At 35.6% G+C, this 22,325-nt stretch overlaps 1 long non-coding RNA gene across 1 annotated transcript in view; it reads right to left on the reverse strand.

Moving 5' to 3' along the window:
* Window positions 1–242: 242 nt before the first annotated feature.
* Window positions 243–22,325, reverse strand: part of LOC126940521 (uncharacterized) — a 283,330-nt gene continuing 261,247 nt past the window's right edge. Inside the window, exon 4 of the long non-coding RNA XR_007720781.1 lies at window positions 243–616. This is a non-coding gene — a long non-coding RNA (uncharacterized LOC126940521). The remainder of the gene's footprint in view (window positions 617–22,325) is intronic.

The following is a 22,325-nucleotide window of genomic DNA, read 5'->3' on the forward strand; positions in this document are numbered from 1 at the left end:
CTGTGTTCTGGCTTGCAGTGTGAACTACAGTCTCATGTTTTTGACTGGCAGGAAAATACAAAAGAAGTTACCATTTAATTCTGCTTAAGGTAATAATTCAATAAGTCACAACGCCTCCTGAGGCCACTAAACCAAAGTCCTGGTGGTTATTCAATTTATGACTTTTTGTCAATCTTTCTCTCAATTTATTTCCAAACCACTATTGACATAAGATCTAAAACTTGGATTAAAAAAAAACCCAAACGCCATGTGGATACCTGTTTTAAGGCTGTCAATGAAAGCCACTTTTATGAATATACTATACCCATGGCAAAAATTTATTTAGAAAGGTTAATAAGGGGCCGGGCGCAGTGGCTCACAACTGTAATCCCAGCACTTTGGTTGGCCGAGGTGGGTGGATCACCTGAGGTCAGAAGTTTGAGACCAGCCTGGCCAACATGGCAAAACCCCATCTCTACTACAAATACAAAGAATTAGCCTGGTGTGGTGGAGGGTACCTGTAATCCCAGGTACTTGGGAGGCTGAAGCAGGAGAATAGCTTGAACCTGGGAGGTGGAGGTTGCAGTGAGCCGAGGTCATGCCATTGCAGCACTCCAGCATAAGCAACAGAATAAGACTGTCTCAAAAAAAAAAAGAAGAAAGGTTAATAAGGAACCAAAAAGCATCCTAAAATAATGTAATCTATTTATGAATTCAGCTAAAAGATCCATAAAACTAAAGTACTCTACCTAGTAATTTTCTGTCATTGTATTGTTTATTATAAGTTTCTGGTTCACTAGTACTGTAATGTGCCACAATTATTTAAGCTATATCTTTAATTAAGCATTAATAAAATATGAGTTGGATAATTATTCTAGCAATTTTATTATATAACTAGTGAATAAGTTAACATAAAATTGCATTATGAGATTTCATATAAAATTTAGTGTGCACATTGAGTAGCTTAATTTCATGACAAATCATCCTCAAAACAAAAATAAGAGGGATTTTTCTGAGTCAGTGTTCCCTTATTTCTAGAAATGATTCTCAAGAAGAAAAACTTCAAATAATCAACTTTGAAATGTTAGAAGTGAAAGTAACTGTGTACATCTGTGGCTTTCATTTTCACACTGTGCCGGGGCTCTGCTTCCCAGCCTCCTCAACTAGAAGAACTGTCACACGTAGGTTACAGTACACCTTTGTTATAGAGACAAGATCACATTCAAAGCCAAAGAGCATTTAAGCTATTTGACCAGTCGTCCCACCTTCCAGAAGTGAGGCTGGCTCCCTAGCTTTCAATTAGTACTGGTCTCTCTCTCCTACTCACTTCAGCCACTATGTAGTAGAAAACATTAATTCTTTAATAATGGGATAAAATAAAATATTCATTAAGGCTTTTTCCTGAAGGAATTTAAATCAGTGTTAGAATATTCCTTTGAAAAGCAATGACCACAACATACAACAAAATGAGTAAGAGGAAAAAGAGGAAAAAATATAGTGAAATATAATATGAACAAGCATAGAGTAAACTGGTGACATAGAAGTAGAAGAAATCCCTGGTTAGCTGTTGATTAAAGATACTATCATAAATTAGATTCACATGTTTGGTTCTACCTCTGGAATATCAAATTTTGGTATATTCATGTATCCATTTCTTTTGCAGTATAAAAACAAAGTTTTAATTAATTTAGCATTTTAATTATTTCTGAAAGTCATTTTCCTTCAGGCAATTTTATGGCCATTGTTATATTTAATTTTTCTGAGTAAGATTTATATAATTTTCTCATGTTTGGTGTTTTGTTTTGTTTTGAGACGGAGTCTCTGTCGCCCAGGCTGGAGTGCAGCGGCACGATCTGCTGCAACCTCTGCCTCCCGGGTTCAAGCAATTCTCCTGCCTCAGCCTCTGAGTAGCTGGGATTACAGGTGTGTGCCACCCCCACCTGGTTAATTTTTGCATTTTTAGTAGAGACAGGGTTTCACCATGTTGGCCAGGCTGGTCTTGAACTCCTGACCTCAGGCGATCCACCCATCTTGGCCTCCCAAAGTGCTGGGATTACAGGTGTGAGACACCATGCCCAGCCTCTCATGTTTGTTTTTCTAATCTTGAGGTTATTTTTAGCTGAGATCTCATTTAACTTATAAATAAAATTGAGAATTGCCGTTTTTACAACTAAGATACTATTCAATCTTCTCTAAGAATAAGGTATATTTTTCAATTATTTAATAAATGAATGGATAGCTAAGGTTCTCTTACATATTTCTCATTCAACTTATTCGGTATTTTGTTACAATTTTGTGTACATATGTTTTTGTGTGGATATGTGTCTATTTGTAACTAGCACTATTATTTTCTGGTTTCTAATAGATTTTCAGTTGATGCTCTTCAATTATTAAAACACATTACTTACATATGATGCTTTTAACTTTACTTTCTAACCTGTTTACTTATTTTTCTCGTGTTCAGTTATATCAGCTCACAATTCCAGAGAGATGAAGTCATAGAAGTGATGAAAGCAAACTTTACTTGTCACTAGGACATCCCCTAAGTGTTTGCCATTAAGCATAATGGCTTCTGTTTGATCTACACGCATGTGCGCACACAACACACACACACACACACACACGTGGATATATGTGTTTATATGTTATATATTTAAGATATTTATATATATATGCTATAAAGAACTATCACTAAATCTATCACACATGCACACCAGGAAGAAATATAAAAATATTCATACAAGTTTTAGACAATATAAGTTGTTTTATCAAGTGCTTTTTGGAGACACTATTGAAGTGATATGATTTTTATCTTATTAATATGGTGAATTGTATTAGCATATCTTCTAATAGTAAAGCATTACTGTATTCCTGAGATGAACCCCATTATTGGTGCTGCTTTATTCTTTTAATCCCATACTTAAGCACATTCAGTAGTTTTGAAGGTTTTGTGATAGTGGTGACACCTACAGTTGCTGCTGTAACCAAAATGTTTATGCATATGTCTGTGAGTGAAAGTGTGTGTTATTTTCAGGTTTAGATTTCAAAGTGATACTGATCCTATTAAAATATGAAAAAATGAAGATTTTTCTTTCTTCTGTATGTCATTAAAAAGATAGACCAAAAAAACAAACAAACCCTGAAAGTTTAGAAATACCTGTGAAATCATTTGAGGCCTGATTTTAATCAATTTCCCCTATGATTATCCATCTATTTGGATTTGTCCTCCCTTTCTGCCTCATTTAGATAAAATATATTTTCAGATAATTCTCTGATCTGTAGATTCTTTCAAATGTGTTTGTATGCAGTTTTGCAAAGTATACTTTTCCGAGTCTTAAGTTTCTTTTACATCTCTAGCTATTTCCTGGTATTCCATTTTAACATTCACTCACATTTTTCCTTGATTAGGCCACTTAGGGATGTATATACTTTATTGTATACAGGTATGTTTGTTTTCAAAGAACCAGCTGTTAGACTGGAAAACAAAAGGTAGCACCTCCCCCCAAAAAAAGAACCCACCAGAAAAATGAGTGGATACAAACTAGGACCAGATTTCTCTGAATCAAAAATAAACACTCTTAAATAAGCTGCCTCTCTAAAACCACAAATATAATAATAGCAGGCATTTATAAGGTGCTTTCCATGTATAAGGCACTATTCTAATTGCTTTAAATAAGTTAACTCATTGGTCCTCACTATATCTCTATCAAGTGGAACGATTACTATCCCCATTCTGAGATAAAGAACTAAGGCACTGAAAAATTACCAGTTCACAGAGCTGGTAAAAGGCAGTAGTTCAAAGTGGGGATGTAAAAGCCCAAGAAAGCTGTGAGAGAAGGAAATACAACAGCTTGCAGAGAGAAAAATAAAACCTTCGCAGTTATGATCACAGAAAAATTGGGACGTTGATAACAGACCAAGAAGGAAAATAGACATGGTGAAAACATGGTGAAAATCATAAAGTACAGGGGAAAAAAGAGCAACTAAACAAAGAAAAATAGTTAAAAATTAATGTAGAAAAAATAGCAGACATAAAAAGCATATAAGGACATCTAAATATGCATAATGAGTATCCCAAAGAGAAGAACTGAAATGATAGACCATAAAAATATTTACAGATATAACTCAAGAAACCTTACCAGAATAAAAGCTTTAATCTATAGACAAGAAAAGACATATTTTCACAAGGGCATTAGCACAAAAAGCTGTACACCAAGAGATACCCTACCTAGTAAAGCTATTGGAATGAGAAGAAAGTAGCCAATCAGACAAAAAGATCAAGCTACCATTTTTAGAGAAAGTTAAAAAGTAAGCAGGCCCACCTCAGATTTCACAGCAACATTCAATGCCAGAAAACAGTGGAAAAGTACTTGAGTTTTCAACGAAACAAAAGACCCCAAAATATTGTAACTTCCTATCATTTGAGAATAAATATAGTTGAAAATAGAGTTTCCAGGAGCTCCACTTGATAAAAACTAATAAACACAAATTTTACTTAAGTAAGGAAGAGAAATCTATTGGAAAAGAACTAGTTATGGGTGTTGTTTTTTTAGGCATCAGACTAAGACCAAAATAAGTGTTAGGGTTGTGGTTATGGGACAGGTTATAAATGTAATAAATCCAGTAAAAGTTGGAAAAAGAAGGATAGGAAGTGGGAGTTCATAATGTATGCAGACTTCTTCATCTTTTATAACCAAGTTCTAATATATATCATTGAGTTTATAAACCAAATAATGAAGGCTGAAGTATACTTAAAGGTATAAAATGATAAAGAAATATAAATATAATCAACAAAAATCAAGTGGTTGGAAGTGGTGGGGAAGAAGGGACAGTCAATATCACAATTGTTTTCATTTCAAAAACAAAGTCATTCAATAACTTCTAAAGAAATGGCTAATTAAACATATCAATCACATAAACTTTAATATCATACCCTTGTAAAACCTCTGTGCAGGGCATTTAGGTAATAGTTATCAAAACTAAAACCAGGACACTATAGAATTTGTTCCACAGATATACCCATATGTGTTAGGAAAATATTCATAAGGACATGTATTATAGTGCTGCTAGCAATAAAAATATCTGAAATTATCTAAGTGTCCATCTATGTAAGATTCATTAAATAATCACATTCTGGCCCCTTAGATGATGGAATGCTCTATGGTTGTTAAAAAAACAGAGTCAACTCTGAAACGATCTCCAAGATGTATAAGTGAAAAACCTAAGTATAGAACAGTGTGTATAGTATGCTGTCATGTGAAAAAATATTTTTAAGAAGTAAAACACTTATGTGTATGCTTTCATTGGCACATAACTCTGAAAGAATATATACATAAAAATAACTCGCAATTTAGTTGACTCTATGGAAGGAAACTGGATGGGGAGACACAGATGGGAACCGGGCTATATTTCACTTTTTGAATTTTGTACCAAATTTTATATATATATATATTTATATATATATATATACACACACACACACACACACATACACACATATATATGTATATATATATCAACTATTCAAAATAAGAGCTTTATTTTATAGCTAACTTGCTAAAGAAATTGGCACATTTTTAAAAAGGAATGGGAGATGGGGAAGCGGACAGAATTTAGTATATAATACAATTTTTTTTTGAGAAAAGTGGCTCTAGAGAGCTATAAGGAATGGGGAGATTTCTAAAATCAGAATTGGTGTAAGGAAAGGATTTAGTTCTGGGGTTTTTTTTCATATTTTCTGAATGATAGAGATATGAGCATTCTAAAGGACTACCGGAGTCAAGGTGGGGTGCTGGAGGAAAGAGTGAGAAAACAGATGTGCTCCTGAAATGTGACTGTGCCAGGTGGAAACTGCATTCAGCTGCTTGCAGCAAAGACACGAAACAACAGGGCTTCAACAAGGTGCAAGCTTATTTTTTACTCACAGTACAAAGATGGGCAGTCCAGGTGGCTCCACATTGTCATCAACACTCCAGGCCTCTTATCTTTCTCATATCACTCTTAACATGTTCTCAAAGTCACACAGGATTAGAGAACTGTCCCTGAGGGGTCGCAATGAATGGGGAAAAGAGAAATATTGCTGTACAGCTGCGTAAGTGTTTTCCTAAAACCCTCTCCAAGTGACTCTCTGATACATCTCACAACCACACCTCGTCCCATCTGCAATGAGGACTGAGAAATGTAAATCGGCAGTTGGGCATATTGATACCACAGAGCAGGGAGCTTTTTCCAGAGTAAAAGACCACCCTCCTCTACTATAACTTCAGGGATTGGAACACACCCAAACCTACTTTTAAAATACTTGTATGAAAGATACAGATACCAGGATGAAATCCCATTGGTCAGACCTGGGCAAAACAGAGCTATGAAAGCCCAGAAGAAAAGAGGCTCACGCTTACATATCTGAGATAAGAACTGTGTCCAAGGACTTCCTAAAAACTCACATCCATCACACATCTCTTTTGTAAAGGTTTATCACTACACATGCTTCAGGACTGCAGTTATTCAGATAAGATGTTCTCGGAAGAACACTTGCCCAGGAATAATGACATCTCCACCAGTGAACTGACAGTTCTGGCTTTGAACCTCTAGAGCCAGTGAACTCTGTTTCTAAGCAGCTTATGCAAATTTCTTTTTGAGAATAAAAGCTTCCCTTTAGCCTTCCCCTCATGGAATGCCTTGCCATTTCATGCAGTCTGGATTATAATCCTTATTTCTATTCCTGAGTAAACACAACATATTTACAGATAATTTTCTCTAGTGTGTTTTTTTTTTTTTTCAGGTTGACATGGGCATGTCCAGTTTGCCATAGGAATCTGAAGTTCTCACCTTAAGAGTTTTCACTGGGGGTTAAAGCCTTGGTCTAGGAGACTATAAGTAAAATGAATGACAGTGACACTTCTATAATCCTGTGTGACTTTGAGAATATGTTAAGAGTGGTATAACAGAAAGATAAAAGAGGCCTGGCAAGTTGATGACAATGGGGAGCTATCCGCACTGACCATCTCCAAGTCATTATTGAAGAGAGTTCATGTTTATATAAATACTGCCTATCTAGAAACTCCATCAAGCCTAAGAAGATGTGAATTGTGGTTTCCTGCAAGTAGAACTAGGCTGGAGTGCAGTAGCCCTGGCTGTGAGTTACTTCTGTGAACTCTGACTTTGGGCATGCTACTCCCATTTTCTGGGCCTTACCTCCCTTTTCTCCCAAATGCAGCACTTTGTCTAAATTAACTCTAAGTATCCTTGTGTCTCTAAATCTCATGTAAACACTTTATTGGACTAGCTAATCTCCTCTTGGTATTAAAGGAAACTGGTAATTCAGTGGATGCCACAGGAAACAGAAGCCTCAAAGATTGGGAGAATGAGATGGGTGCCCATTCACAGGGACTTCCCAGGGGGCAGTAGGCATAGAAAGAAGCATCAAGATGAAGGCTTGGTCAATCTGAAAGTAGCCTGGGCCTCATGGAGCTCAGTGACTACAGAAAACCTAGAGTAGCACTCAGTGTGATGTGAGGTACAACAGAAAAATAAACACACACAGGAGCCAACCACTGACTAATAAAGAGCTAGCTTCGAAATGACATGGTAATTCACATATACATGCCATCCCATATAGATATATATGCACCACATATATCAGATAATAGTACTAGAATAATATACTGCATATGTCTATCAAACAGCCACTAAATGTTTGCTTAAAAGTAAAACGCTTTTAGGTGTTAATTGACTCCAGAAGAATATCATTGCAATCTCTAAGATTTTGCTTTAGTTCTAGCAAAGCTGAATTTATGAGGCATCCAGGTATTTAAATGAAATCATGGTTCTAATTGATTGAATGCATAAAAGCAAAATGAGGCTACATAAATACCCTTAAAGTATAATGACTTGTGAAATAACATAAAATAGGGAAGACTCCACGTCATACATTCACAAGCTATGAAGCACACTCAGAGAAAAATGAACCTCTACACAACCCCTCACTAACAGAATAGGAACAAGTTTAGCACATCGATTTTTCCACACTTGAACTAGAGTTCTCAAATGCAACTCTAAGGTGATTATCAGGGGATTTTTCAGGATAATAACTTTCCCTCCCAGCCTCTTTATCCAGGCATGATATACAAATGTGCGATATATCTTTTCTATAGGTGAACTGTTCCCTTGCTTCATAGTTACTCAGCAACAAATGATACCTATGTTATCTTTCCGGAGGAAAAAAAAAATCAGGACTTACTTATTACCAAGTAAACCCTTAGAAAACAGGCATTTTTAATTGATTATTCTGACAGTAAAATGAGAAAACACTTTTTTATCATATTTCTTTTTTTTACAAACTCCTTTTATCATTGTTTAGAATTCTAGCTATACTATCAAAAAGCTATATTCAATTTTGGCACTTTGTCATCTTGTCTCAAGAAAAAAAAAATACCTGCCTGGGAAAAACTGTTTAGTCAAAAGGAAATTTGTGGTATCTGAGAAAAAAGGTAAAAAAGAAATACATATAAATATTTAAGAATCCATACATGAAAACATACATAAATATGTAAATAAATACATACAAATATAGATGGTAGTAATGTGACTGATAGAGACAGGAGACAGACAAATTCCTACGAAGATAGAGATGGGTTTCCAGTGAAACTGGACCTTCAAGCCAAGGACATTTTAAAGCCTAAAAACCTAGCTACCAGTTCTGGATAGAATCCACGAACAAGAGTAAGAACTTTCACCCCCATCTTACCTACTCTCTTGATTGGTTCTTTCTGAATGATGCCTTTTAACCAATCAAATGGTGACTTTTCCAAGCCTACCCATAAACCAATCAGCACACACTCCACCATTCTAAGCCCATAAAAACGCTAAACTCAGCCTCACAGGCAGCTAGCCACTCTGGGGTCTCCACTTGCTGTCAAGAGCTTTTCTTTCACTGAATAAATTATACTCTCCCTTATCTCCTCTCTAGTGTCTGCATACCTTATTCTTCTTGGTTGTGGGACAAGAACCCAGAACTCATCAAACTGTGGGAGTGAAAGAGCTGTAACACTCCTGCTCACTGAGCTGCAGGTGGCAGAGCTGTAACACTCCTGCCCACCGAACTACAGGAGTAAAAAGGCTGCAACACTACCATTAGGAGACACTTGTTCTGATAGTGTTTTCAAACTTAACACAAAATCTCTAGAATAAGATGGAAGACTGTGCCAAATTGTATGTGTCAATTTTTTTTAGTTTCATTTGCAATGGGCTTCTGAGAACTTTTTGTATGTCAGGGGCTGAGTTTGAAACTGGCACAGAAAGATTATTTCTTCCTTCAAGGACATCCTAATCTAAAAGTGAAGATAGGTGTATGAATAAAATAAATATTTTTATGGACTGAGAATTACAAAAAAAGAGTCTATGTATGTGCAAAGGAGTAAATGATTCATTCTAATTCCTAGATTGTGAAGAAAGTGATACCAGAGTATTATTTTGAGAGGATAGGGTGTAGTTCATAGGAGAAAGGAGAAAGAAGGAGGGGGTGATTCCAGGGGCAGTGGGCACAGAATATACAACAGCATGAAGATGTGACAGATTATGAAGCTATCAAGGAACTACAAATAATTAATTATTGCCAGAAGGTAAAATGTTGAGAGTAGGTAGTGATGGCAGATCATGGCTGAAGAATGATGTATAGAACAAATTAAGACAAACCTTAAATATCATAGTTAGGTATTTGGAGTTTTTCTTGACAGAAAGGTAGAGGTTTAAAGAATTTTAAAAAGAAAAACAGTAAGATCAAGTTTCATACTGAGAAGAAGTAAAATAATTGCAACCAAGTGAAGGTCTGACTGAAGTCAAGAAGGCTAGTGAGCAGTCACGTTGTAACTACTGGACTAGTATACCCAAAGTTTCTCTAATCCTACCCGTGTGTTAATTTCATCTTATAATTCAGTTTCATTGTTCAAGATACAAAAATGACAAATTATAAAAGAATATAAAGAAGTTTTATAGATGCTCTTATTCATAAGCCACCCAGGCTTGCAGGCAACTGATATGATTACCTTTTGTCTGTTCTTCCAGAGATATTTATGCCCATTAAAACACATACTCCTGCACTCCATTTTTTACATGCATAGTCACATATTCAACATACTGTTCTGCATTTTGCTTTCCTCATTATATATCTTGAAGATATTTCTATATTAATGAAATACAAGCATCCTCAATCTTTTTTAAACTGCTGCACATATTGCCCAGTGCATATATGTACCATGATTTATTTAACTGGTCTTTATTCAAGGGTATTGAGATTGTTTCAGTGCTATAATAAATATCCTTTCATATGTTTTATTTTACACCTGCACAATTATATCTTTAGAATTCTGTTTCCATCATCTATTGCTGTATAACAAACTACCCCAAAACTTAGTACTAATTTTAAACTAACAATTATGGCAATATCTCATAATTTGGCTCATATCTCATAATGGCTAGATGGTCCACCATGGCTCAATCACACATCTAGCACCCTCATAGGGAAAGTAGGAAGACTATGCTCAACAGGAGCAAGTACCCAGAGATATCTCACATGGCCTCTCCAGCATGGTCATCTCAAGGTTCTTGAACTTCTTACATGGAGTCTCAGAGTTTCTAAAAAGGAGTTAACTCACCTCAACTCTGGTTCAGACAAACAGGACCTTACAGTCTAGATAGTGTCATCCATATTAGGTGCAAATACAGATGATTCTCTTCAGTGAAGATACTTGAGTGTGGCTCTTCTCAACCAGAAGGTTTGTGAACTAAAAACAAAAACAAAAAAAAACCCTACTTCCCCTCCATAATAACTAATACACAATAGAATAACAGACTAAATAATTGCAATGGACACTCCCATTTAAAAATGGGGAAAAAGAGAAGCACATTTGGCAGTGTCTTGATTAGGTGCCAGTCCTACTTTGGAAATATTAAATCATTCTCTCTGGCTCTTTCATTTACCTCTTGAGTTCTTGGAACCCACTTCTTGTTTATTTTTTGTTTTCCATAAGAAGAAAAACATTTTGGCTGTTGTGTAACATTTTCAGCTCTCTTTCAACTCTCAGAGAGTTGAGGGCTTATGGGTTGGTTTTATTTTGTTTTTCTTTCTAGTATGTCTATTCCTTTTATTTCAAGTTCACAGTACTAATGCAATTCTCTTATAAACTTTGTGGGATCCCTGTGAATCTTAGTAAGGTTCACTATATTAAATAAAAGCTGCACCACAGATCTCTCAACACAGGCTCTCTTGGATTTGGGATAGGGTCAAAATGCTGTAGGAAAATACCTTAAAATTTTCTGGAAGGCTTTTTGTCTAACTGAGAGTTTCTATGAGACATGCCTTTAAGTCTTTCTGAAATCTTCATAAAGGGTCTTATAGGCATACTTTTGAGGTGGTCTTTGTCTTATAGTCATTTTTAACTTGAAAGCCTTTTGGAGAAGGTGTGAATGAGAAACAATGTTCAAATAGCAAGACATGGCTACCTTCTATTACTTTACATAAACAGGAAAGAGAAAAGGGTGACATTATAGAATACAATGTAATAAGATTATAAGAGAATAAGATACACAATTATATGCCAATAAATTAGATATCCTAGATATAATACACAAATTTCAAGAAAGAGACAAATTATTGAAACAGACTCATGAAGAAACTGAAAAACCTACATAGACCTAGAACAAGTAGAGATTGAATTAGTAATTTTAAAACTTTTAACAGAAAAGCTCAGGTCCACATGACTTCATCAGTAAATTTCACCAAACATTTAAAGAAGAATTACTACCAATACACTAAAAACACTTCCAAAGTATGGAAGAGAATGGAAACCTTTCTAATTCATTTTATGAGGCCAGATACCAAAACCAAAGACATCACACACACACAAAAAAAAAACCCAAAGCTACATACCAATATCCCTAATGAGTACAGAGGCAAAAATCTGCCCCAAAATTACTAATAAACAAAACTAGTAGCATGTACAATGGATTATTCACCATGTGATCAAGTGAGATTTATCCAAGGAATGCTAGATTGATTCAGCATACAAAAGATAAAGAAGAAAAATAAATGTAGTATACCACATTGATAGAATGAAGGAGGGAAAAAACTGCATTAGTATCTCAATAGGCACAGAAAAATATTTGACAAAATCTAACACCACTTAAAGACAAAAAAGACTCGAACTAGTAATAGAAGGGAACTTTCTCAATCTAATTAAGGTAATCTAAAAGAAAAAAACAAGCAATAAACTACAGCTATTATCATACTTAAAGGCAAAGCTTTCCCTTTAAAACAAGGAACAAGACAAATTTCCACTCTAGTTACTTCTATTCAATATGCTACTGGAGGTTCTAGTCAGGGCAAAATTAGGCCAGAAACATTTCTAAAAGGCAGGATGCTGGGGAGGAGGGGTAGGGCAGAGAAAGGCATCCAGATTGGAAAGGAAATAAACTATATTTATTTTCATGTGATATACTCTTATAGATAATCTCAAAGAATTTGCAAAACATTAATAGTATACTAGGGCTAATAAGCATATTCAGTAAGGTTGCAGGATATAAAAATCAATATATAAAATCAGTGTATATCTATTAGCAATGAATAATCTAAAAATAACATTAAGATGACAAAGTCCAATTATAATAGCATCAGAAACAATAAAATGCGTAAGAATTTAATGAAAGACATAAGACATACATACTGAAAACTACAAAATATTGTTGAAAAAAATAAGACCAAAATAAATGAAAACTGTGTTCATGGATTGGAAGGTTAATATTGTAAAGACGGCAATATTTCCCAAATTGATCTACAGATTTGATAAAATCCCTATCAAAATTTCATCTGCCTTTATACAAAGATGGACTGATTCTAAAATTGCAAGAGAATCAGAATAGTCAAAACAATCTTGAAAAAGGAGAATAAAATTAAAGGACTCACACTGCCTGATTTTGTAGCCTATTACAAAGCTACAGTAATGAAGACAGTGTGAGACTTGCATAAGAATAGACTTGTCTATCAAAGGAACAGAAATTAAGAATCCAGAAGTAAACCTATCCATCTATGCTCAATTCATTTTTGACAAGCATGCTAAGGCCATTTGTATTAGTTTCCTGTTGCTGCTGTAACAAATTACCATAAATGGGGTAACTTAACAAAAATTTATTTTCTCACTTCTGGCGGCCAAATGTCTGAAATCAAGGTGTTAGCAGGAGTTCACTCTAGAGGATCTCAGCAAGAATTTGTTCTTTGACTCTTCCAGTTTCTAGTGGTTACTGCCTTTCTTGATTTGCAGCTCAACCCATCCAATCTCTATCTCTATCTTCACATGACACCTTCTTCTCTATGTGCTTGTGACTTTGCTTCTGTCACTTCTAAAGATAACTATCATTGAATATAGGATCCATGAGGGTAATTTAGGATAATCCCATCTCAAAAACCCTAATTTAATTGCATATGCCAAGATCCAAACTAGGTATTTAAGTTTCCAAATACAGCATTTGGATTTCAAACAAAGTATTATTCACAAATTCTGGGGATTAGGACATGAACACATATTTTGGGTGGGTTACTATTTGACCCACTATGCTATGCAATAGAGAAATGAATGGTCTTTTGCTGTTGTTGTTAGCTAAGATTTATTTATTTTTAACTTTTATTTTAGGTTCAGGGGTACATGTACAGGTTTATTATATAGGCAACTGCATGTTCACAGGGGTTTGGTGTATGGAGTATTTCAACACCCAGGTAACAAGCATAGTACCCAACAGATATTAATTCTGATCCTCTCTCTCTCCTCCCACCTTCTACCCTCAAGTAGGCCTTGGTGTCTGTCATTCCCTTCTTTGTGAACACGTGTTCTCATTATAAGTGAGAACATGCAATATTTGGTTTTCTGTTCCTGTTTAATAGGTTACCACAAAAGTAATTGCAGTTTTTGCCATTATGTTGCAACAACCTAATAGTTTGATTAAGATAATGGCCTTCAGCTCCATCCATGTTACTGCAAAGGACATGATTTCATTGCTTTTAATGGCTGCATAGTATTCCATTGTGTATATGTACCACATTGTCTTTATCCAGTTTATCATTGATGGGCATTTACATTGATTCCATGTCTTTGCTACTGTAAATAGTGCTGCAATAAACATACACATGTATATGTCTTTATAGTAGAGTGATATATATATATATATATATATATATTTTTTTTTTTTTTTTTTTTTTTTTGAGACAGAGTCTTGCTCTGTCCCCCAGGCTGGAGTGCAATGGCGTGAACTCGGCTCACTGCAAGCTCTGCCTCCTGGGTTCAGGCCATTCTCCTGCCTCAGCCTCCGGAGTAGCTGGGACCACAGGCGCCCGCCACCACTCCCGGCTAATTTTTTGTATTTTCAGTAGAGACAGGATTTCACCATGTCAGCAAGGATGGTCTCGATCTCCTGACCTCGTGATCCTCCTGCCTTGGCCTCCCAAAGTGCTGGGATTACAGGCGTGAGACACCGCGCCCAGCGTGACTTATATTCTTTTAGGTATATACCCAACAATGGGATCGCTGGATTGAATAGTCATTCTGTTTCAAGTTATTTGAGGAATCACCACACTACTTTCCACAATGGCTGAGCTAATTTTGAGCTAATTTACAGCCCCATCAACAGTGTGTAAGTGTTCCCTTTTCTCCACAGCCTTGCCAGCATGTTGTTTATTGCCTTTCTAACAGCCAATGAATGGTCTTTTCAACAAAGGGATACACAGTTTCTGTGACAACTGGATCCACACATGCAAATTAATGAATTTAGACCCCTATCTTACCTAAAGATTCGAAGACATAAATTTAAGAGCTAGAACTATAAATGTCATAAAAGATGTAGGCATAAATTTTTTGACATTGAATTAAGCAATGATTTCCTAGAAGTAACATCAAAAACATGAACAACCAAAGAAAAAATAGGTAACTTACACTTCTTCAAAGCTTAAAATTTGTATATGCCAAAAGATACTATAAAGAAAATATTTTCAAAAAGAGCCCACAATATAAGAGAAAATATTTGCAAATTATGTATTTGATAAGAAACTAGTGTTCACCATATATAATGAGCACTTATAATCCAGCATTACAAAGATAAATAACCCAATTTTTAAATGGGCAAAAGATTTGCATAGACATTTCTCCAAAGATACACGAATAACCAGTAAAGCCAGTAAGTACATGAACAGATGTTCAACATTAGAAAAGTGCAAATCAAAGCCAGAATAAGACACCACTTCACATTTTCTAAATTGACAGTATTTTTGAACAGAAAACAAGTGTTGGCAAGGATATTGAGAAATTGGAACTTTCATACATTTCTGGTGGGATAGAAAATTGTGTAGTCACCTTGTAAGATGGTTTGCCAGTTTCTCAAAAAGTTAAATATAGAGTCACTATATGATCCAGAAATTCTACTCTTAGGAACATACCGAGGATAATTAAAACCGTATGTTTACGCAAAAACTTGTACATGAATGTTTGTGAAAGCATTACGTATAGGCAAAAAGTGGAAACACTCAAATGTCCATCAACTGATGAATGAACAAATATGGTAGATCCATACGATGGAATATTATTCAACTGTAAGAAGAAATTAAGTACAGATTCATAAAGCAAGACAGAAACAAAATGGAATGTCCAAATAGGAAAATACATAGGAACAGAAAGTGTTGCCACGGGCTGGGAAAAGGAGGAAATTGGGAGTGACTGCTAAGAGTATGGGTTTCTTTTTGTGGTGATGAAAATGTTCTGCAATTATATAATCATAATGGTTGCACAACCTTTTAAATTTTCTAAAAACCAGTTTATGTGTACTTTAAACAGTTGAGTTTTATAGTATGTGAATTATATTTCAAAAATAATTAAAATATTTTTAAATGACTTAGAGCTACCTATAATATAATGCTTATAAAAGTAATTTGAGTTATTAAAAATTTAAGTAATAGAAGGCTACAAATGTTTCCTTCTTTTGTAAAAATTAAACAGAAAATCTAAAAACCAAATAAATAATAAAATAAAATTCAGCAATATATTTACTCATGGGGGTAGCATAAAGGTATATGCAAAGCTAATGGTAATGTTTTTATTATTAAATATGGTAGATGTATGCATGTTAATTTTATAAGAATGCTTCTTGCCAAACATACAAGCTCTTATATGCCTCAAATATGATATAATAAGAACATTTGATTTGCTTTTCAATTTTATGTGGCTGGGGAAGTAATAGTGTCCCTAATTAAAACAGTGGGCTTAAAAGCAGATGACATGTCATGTTATGACATGGGTCAGCCTGTCTTCAGCCAATCTGCCCCGCCATTCTTCCTCTAATGATTACTCCTCCTGAGTCACTCATCTGTTGATGATCAGCCAACTGAATCAGGAGTTGGGCTTTTTTATAGATCTGGAGCATCAAAGTGAGTCATCTACTCACTGCTGGCACAGTTCATTTCTAAATCATCTTCCACCTCCTCAGCTAAAATTAATCTGCCTATTATTTTATCTAAACCAATGTCATTATTCTGCTATAGTTGAAATTTAAATCATAGTATCCTGTGATCAATTCAACTTAAATCATGATATCCTGCGATTCCCCATTTGTTGAATAGAAGCATTTCTGTGCTTTCTGAGAAAGTGATGTACTGGACTAGAACAACAACATTGTTCAGCTTTAATAGTCAAACTGAACTTTCTTTTTAGAAAGTAAGCATATGACAGTCATCTTGAAAAACATGTTTGCTTTTAATTCTAGAAGCTTCCCTTTACGTTTTTATCATAAGGGAAATGCTACACTAATAGAAGAGGCTGTAGTAACCCTTCTATGTTTGTAAGGAGAACTAAGGAAGGTTAAAGAAAGGAGGTGAGAAGTCAAAGTCCTGATTTCCAGCCATGGATTCAGAAGAGTAGAATTATACAGAAATACACACACACACACACACACACACACTCACACACACACACACACAAATGAGACGTTGGCTGTGTGAGACTGCAGACCTTCTTTCTAATAAAGGAATCACTAAAACTGGCACAAATTACCAAAAATACAACTATTTAATAATATCTCTGGAAATTGAGCTAAGAACAGGCAATAAATTGAGAAGCATTTATTTTTTAAAAAAAAACTTCAAAATTTCAGTAAGAACAGCGGTAGTCTGTGACACCTGAGCCAGAAACTGCTCTCATCACCACTCCCAACTTTTACTCAGTGTTACAGGTTTATTTTAGGTGGGCAAGGCCAAGAAGAGGGTAGCATTTTTCACCCTACTTCTTCCATCACCTCTCAGCTATAGGGCAATGGTTTCACCCTGGGAGGGGCAGATAAGGCTCCCTTATAATCTCCTTCAAGATCTATGTTCCTTATGATCTACTCCAGGAGAGTTCAGCTAAGATAGCTCTCTGTCCAGCTCTCACTCATAGGGTGAAGACTTTTTCCTGGTCAGGCGCTGCAAGCCATGAACTGTAGGCCAAAGAGACTTAAGGCTTCTATTGCCATGCTTATAATAGGGCAGAAGTTTCATACTCTTCCAAAGGAAAATAGGGACTACCATACCACCTAGCTCCAACTTAGGGTAAAGAAGTCAGTCCAGGAAAAGCAGACTGTATCCCATCCCTTCCCCGCACTTAGCTCCAGCACAATGAGCAGAGCTTCTGCTCTGGGGAAGCCAGACTTGAGGACTGCCAACTCCACAGCACTGCCTAAGGGAGCTGACTTAATTTGAAACAGAGTATAGGAACTCCTGTCTGGAGGCAACCTTCCTTAAAAAAAATAAATAAATAAAATACAAAATACAAAATAAATAAAACGATGTCATAATGGTAAACAATTTAAACAATTAGGGAAGCAACTGGACACTGGTAGCAGCAAACAAAACAACAGAACTGCCAGAATTTTGACAAGAACATGAGGGAAAAAGCCTCAAGAGACCCTAACAAGATCATACCCATCCCTAGTGGTTTGGAAGGCTGTGTACACACACTCACTGAAGCAATTGGATAACTGTTAATCCCTGGCTAACAGCAGTGTAGGTTTGAAATCTTCCTGAAACAGGTAGAAGTCTTACTGGTTCAGAAAACTTAATCACAATCCCTAACCCATCAGTCACTGGTTGAAAACTAACTTATACTGGCCTAGGAACAACTTCTAGAATTCTAAGCTTAAAATTTTTTTAAATAACAACACAACAAAAGTCCTAAGTACTGACATCAGAAGTTGTATACTTTGTAAGAAATAGACTTCATAGAATTAGTTCAAGCAATCCACTAAACAAATAAAGAAAACCAACCAACAATAACAAGCCCCAGGGTGAAAGTCAGAAATGACTGTACTACATTATATAAAATACCCAATTTTTAGGAAGAAATTTTGAAACATGCAAAGAAAAAGGAAAGTGTGATCCATATTTAAGAAAAGATAAGCAGGCAATAGATAATACTTTTGAAAGATGCTGTATGTTAGACATTTTAGACAAAGATTTAAAGTTACTATATGTACAAAGAACTAGAGGAAACCATGAATAAAATAAAGAAAAATAGAATTCAAATACAGAATATTAATAAGCATTTAGAAATTATTAAAACATTGAAGTTTTGGAGTTGAAATCTATAACTGAAATGAAAAATTCACTGACATAAATAAAGAAAAACTTCACTGTTGCTTTGACCTAGAAGAAACAAATCAGAGAACCCCAATAAAAATCAACAGAGATTTAATGTGAAGAAGATAAGTTTTAAAAGAATAAAATAAATGAATAGAGCCTCAGAGAACTAACAGCAGCAGCATCTGTATAATTGGGAGTAGCAGAAGAAGGCAATGTGGCAGAAAAAAACAGTCAAGGAAATAATGCCTGGAACTCTCCAAATATCTACAGACAAGCAAATGCTGAGGGTGCAAAGAAGCACATAAGCTCAACATAAAAGGGATGGAGGAAGATCTACCAAGCAAATGGAAAGCAAAAAAAAAAAAAAAAAAGCAGGAGTTGCAATCCTAGTCTCTGATAACAGACTTTAAACCAACAAAGATCAAAACAGACAAAGAAGGCCACTACATAATGGTAAAGGGATCAATGCAACAAGAAGAGCTAAATTATCCTAAATATGTATACACCCAATACAGGAGCACCCAGATTCATAAAGCAAGTCCTTAGAGACCTACAAAGAGACCTAGACTCCCACACAATAATAATGGGAGACTTTAACACCCCACTGTCATATTAGATCAACGGGACAGAAGGTTAACAAGGATATTCAGGACTTGAACTCAGCTCTGGACCAAGCAGACCTAATAGACATCTACAGAACTCTCCACCCCAAATCAACAGAATATAAATTCTTCTCAGAACCACATTGTACTTATTCTAAAACTGACCACAAAATTGCTAGTAAAACACTCCTCAGCAAATGTAAAAGAACAGAAATCACAACAAACTGTCTCTCAGACCCCAGTGCAATCAAATTAGAACTCAGGATTAAGAAACTCACTCAAAACCACACAACTACATGGAAACTGAACAACCTGCAGCTGAATGACTACTGGGTAAATAACAAAATGAAGGCAGAAATAAAGGTGTTCTTTGAAACCAATGAGAACAAAGACACAACGTACCAGAATCTCTGGGACACATTAAAAGCAATGTGTAGAGGGAAATTTGTAGCACTAAATGCCCACAAGAGAAAGCAAGAAAGATCTAAAATCAACACCCTAATATCACAATTAAAAGAACTAGAGAAGCAAGAACAAATTCAAAAGCTAGCAGAAGGCAAGAAATAACTAAGATCAGAGCAGAACTGAAGGAGATAGAGACACAAAAAACACTAAAAAAAAAAAAAAAAAAAAAAAAAAAAAAAAAAAAAAAATCAGTGAATCCAGGAGCTGGTTTTTTGAAAACATCAACAAAATTGATAGACTGCTAGCAAGACTAATAAAGAATAAAAGAGAGAAGAATCAAATAGATGCAATAAAAAATGATAAAGGGGATATCACCACCAATCCTGCAGAAATACAAACTGCCATCAGAGAATACTCTAAAAACCTCTATGCAAATAAACTAGAAAATCTAGAAGAAATGGATAAATTCCTGGACATGTACGCTGTCCCAAGACTAAACTAGGAGAAAGTTAAATCTCTGAATAGACTAATAACAGGTTCTGAAATTGAGGCAATAATTAATAGCCTACCAACCAAAAAAGTCCAGGACCAGAAGGATTCACAGCCGAATTCTACCAGAGGTACCAAGAGGAGCTGGTACCATTTCTTCTGAAACTCTTCCAAACAACAGAAAAAGAGGGACTTCTCCCTAACTCATTTTATGAGGTCAGCATCATCCTTATACCAAAGCATGGTAGAGACACAACAAAAAGAGAATTTAAGGCCAAATATCCCTGATGAACAGCTATGTGAAAATCATCAATAAAATACTGGCAAACCAAATCCAGCAGCACGGCAAAAAGATTATACACCATTATCAAGTCAGCTTCATCCGTGGGATAAAAGGCTGATGCAACATATGCAAATCAATAAACATAATCCACCACATAAACAGAACCAATGACAAAAACCACATGATTGTATCGATAGATGCAGAAAGGCCTTCGACAAAATTCAAGTCTTTTATGCTAACAAAAAAAAAAAAATCTCAAAATGTGTCTCAAAATACTAAGAGCTATTTATGACAAACCCACAGCCAATATCACACTGAATGGGCAAAAACTGGAAGCATTCCCTTTGAAAACCAGCACAAGACAAGGATGCCCTTTCTCACCACTCCTATTCAACATAGTGTTGGAAGTTCTGGCTAGGGCAATCAGGCAAAATAAATAAAGGGTATTCAATTAGGAAAAGAGGAAGTCAAATTGTCCCTGTTTGCAGATGACATGATTGTATATTTAGAAAACCCCATTGTCTCAGCCCCAAAACTCCTTAAGCTGATAAGCAACTTCAGCAAAGTCTCTGGATACAAAATCAATGTGCAAAAATCACAAGCATTCCTATACACCAATAACAGAGAGCCAAATCATGAGTGAACTCCCATTCACAATTACTACAAAGAGAATAAAATACCTAGGAATACAACTAACAAGGGATGTAAAGGACCTCTTCAAGGAGAACTATAAACCACTGCTCAATGAAATAGAAGAAGACACAAACAAATGGACATGCTATGGACAGAAAGAATCAATATTGTGACAATGGCCATACTGCCCAAGGTAATTTATAGATTCAGTGCTATCCCCAGCAAGCTACCACTGGCTTTCTTCACAGAATTGGAAAAAACTACTTTAAAGTTCATATGGAACCAAAAAAAGAGCCCATATAGCCAAGACAATACTAAGCAAAAAGAACAAAGCTGGAGACATCATGCTGCCTGACTTCAAACTATACTACAAGGCTACAGTAACCAAAACAGCATGATACTGGTACAAAACCAGATATATGGACCAATAGAGCAGAACAGAGGCCTCAGAAATATCACCACACGTGTACAACCATCTGATCTTTGACAAACCTGACAAAAACAATAAATGGGGAAAGGATTCCCTATTTAATAAATGGTGCTGGGAAAACTGGCTAGTCGTATGTAAAAAGCTGAACCTGGATCACTTCCTTACAACATATACAAAAATTAACTCATGATGGATTGAAGACTTACATGTAAGACCTAATGCCATAAAAACCCTAGAAGAAAACCTAGGCAATACCATTTAGGACATAGGCATGGGCAAAGACTTCATGACTAAAACACCAAAGGCAATGGCAACAAAAGCCAAAAGTGACAAATAGGATCTAATTAAACTAAAGAACTTCTCCACAGCAAAATAAACTATCAGAGTGAACAGGCAACTTAGAGAATGGGAGAAAATCTTTGCAATATACCCATCTGACAAAGGGCTAATATCCAGAATCTGCAAAGAACTCAAACAAATTTACAAGAAAAAAACAACCCTATCAAGAAGTGAACAAAGGATGTGAACAGACAGTTCTCAAAAGAAGAAATTTATGCAGCCAACAAACATATGAAAAAATGCTCATCATCACTGGTCATCAGAGAAATGCAAATCAAAACTACAATGAGATACCATCTCACACCAGTTAGAATGGCAATCATTAAAAAGTCAGGAAACAACAGATGCCAGAGAGGATGAGGAGAAATAGGAACACTTTTACACTGTTGGTGGGAGTGTAATTAGTTCAACCATTGTGGAAGACAGTGTGGCGATTCCTAAAGGATCTAGAACTAGAAATAACATTTGGCCCAGCGATCCCATTACTGGGTATATACCCAAAGGATTATAAATCACGCTACT

The sequence above is a fragment of the Macaca thibetana genome, chromosome 17, assembly GCF_024542745.1.
Source record: "Macaca thibetana thibetana isolate TM-01 chromosome 17, ASM2454274v1, whole genome shotgun sequence".
Lineage (NCBI taxonomy): Eukaryota > Metazoa > Chordata > Mammalia > Primates > Cercopithecidae > Macaca > Macaca thibetana.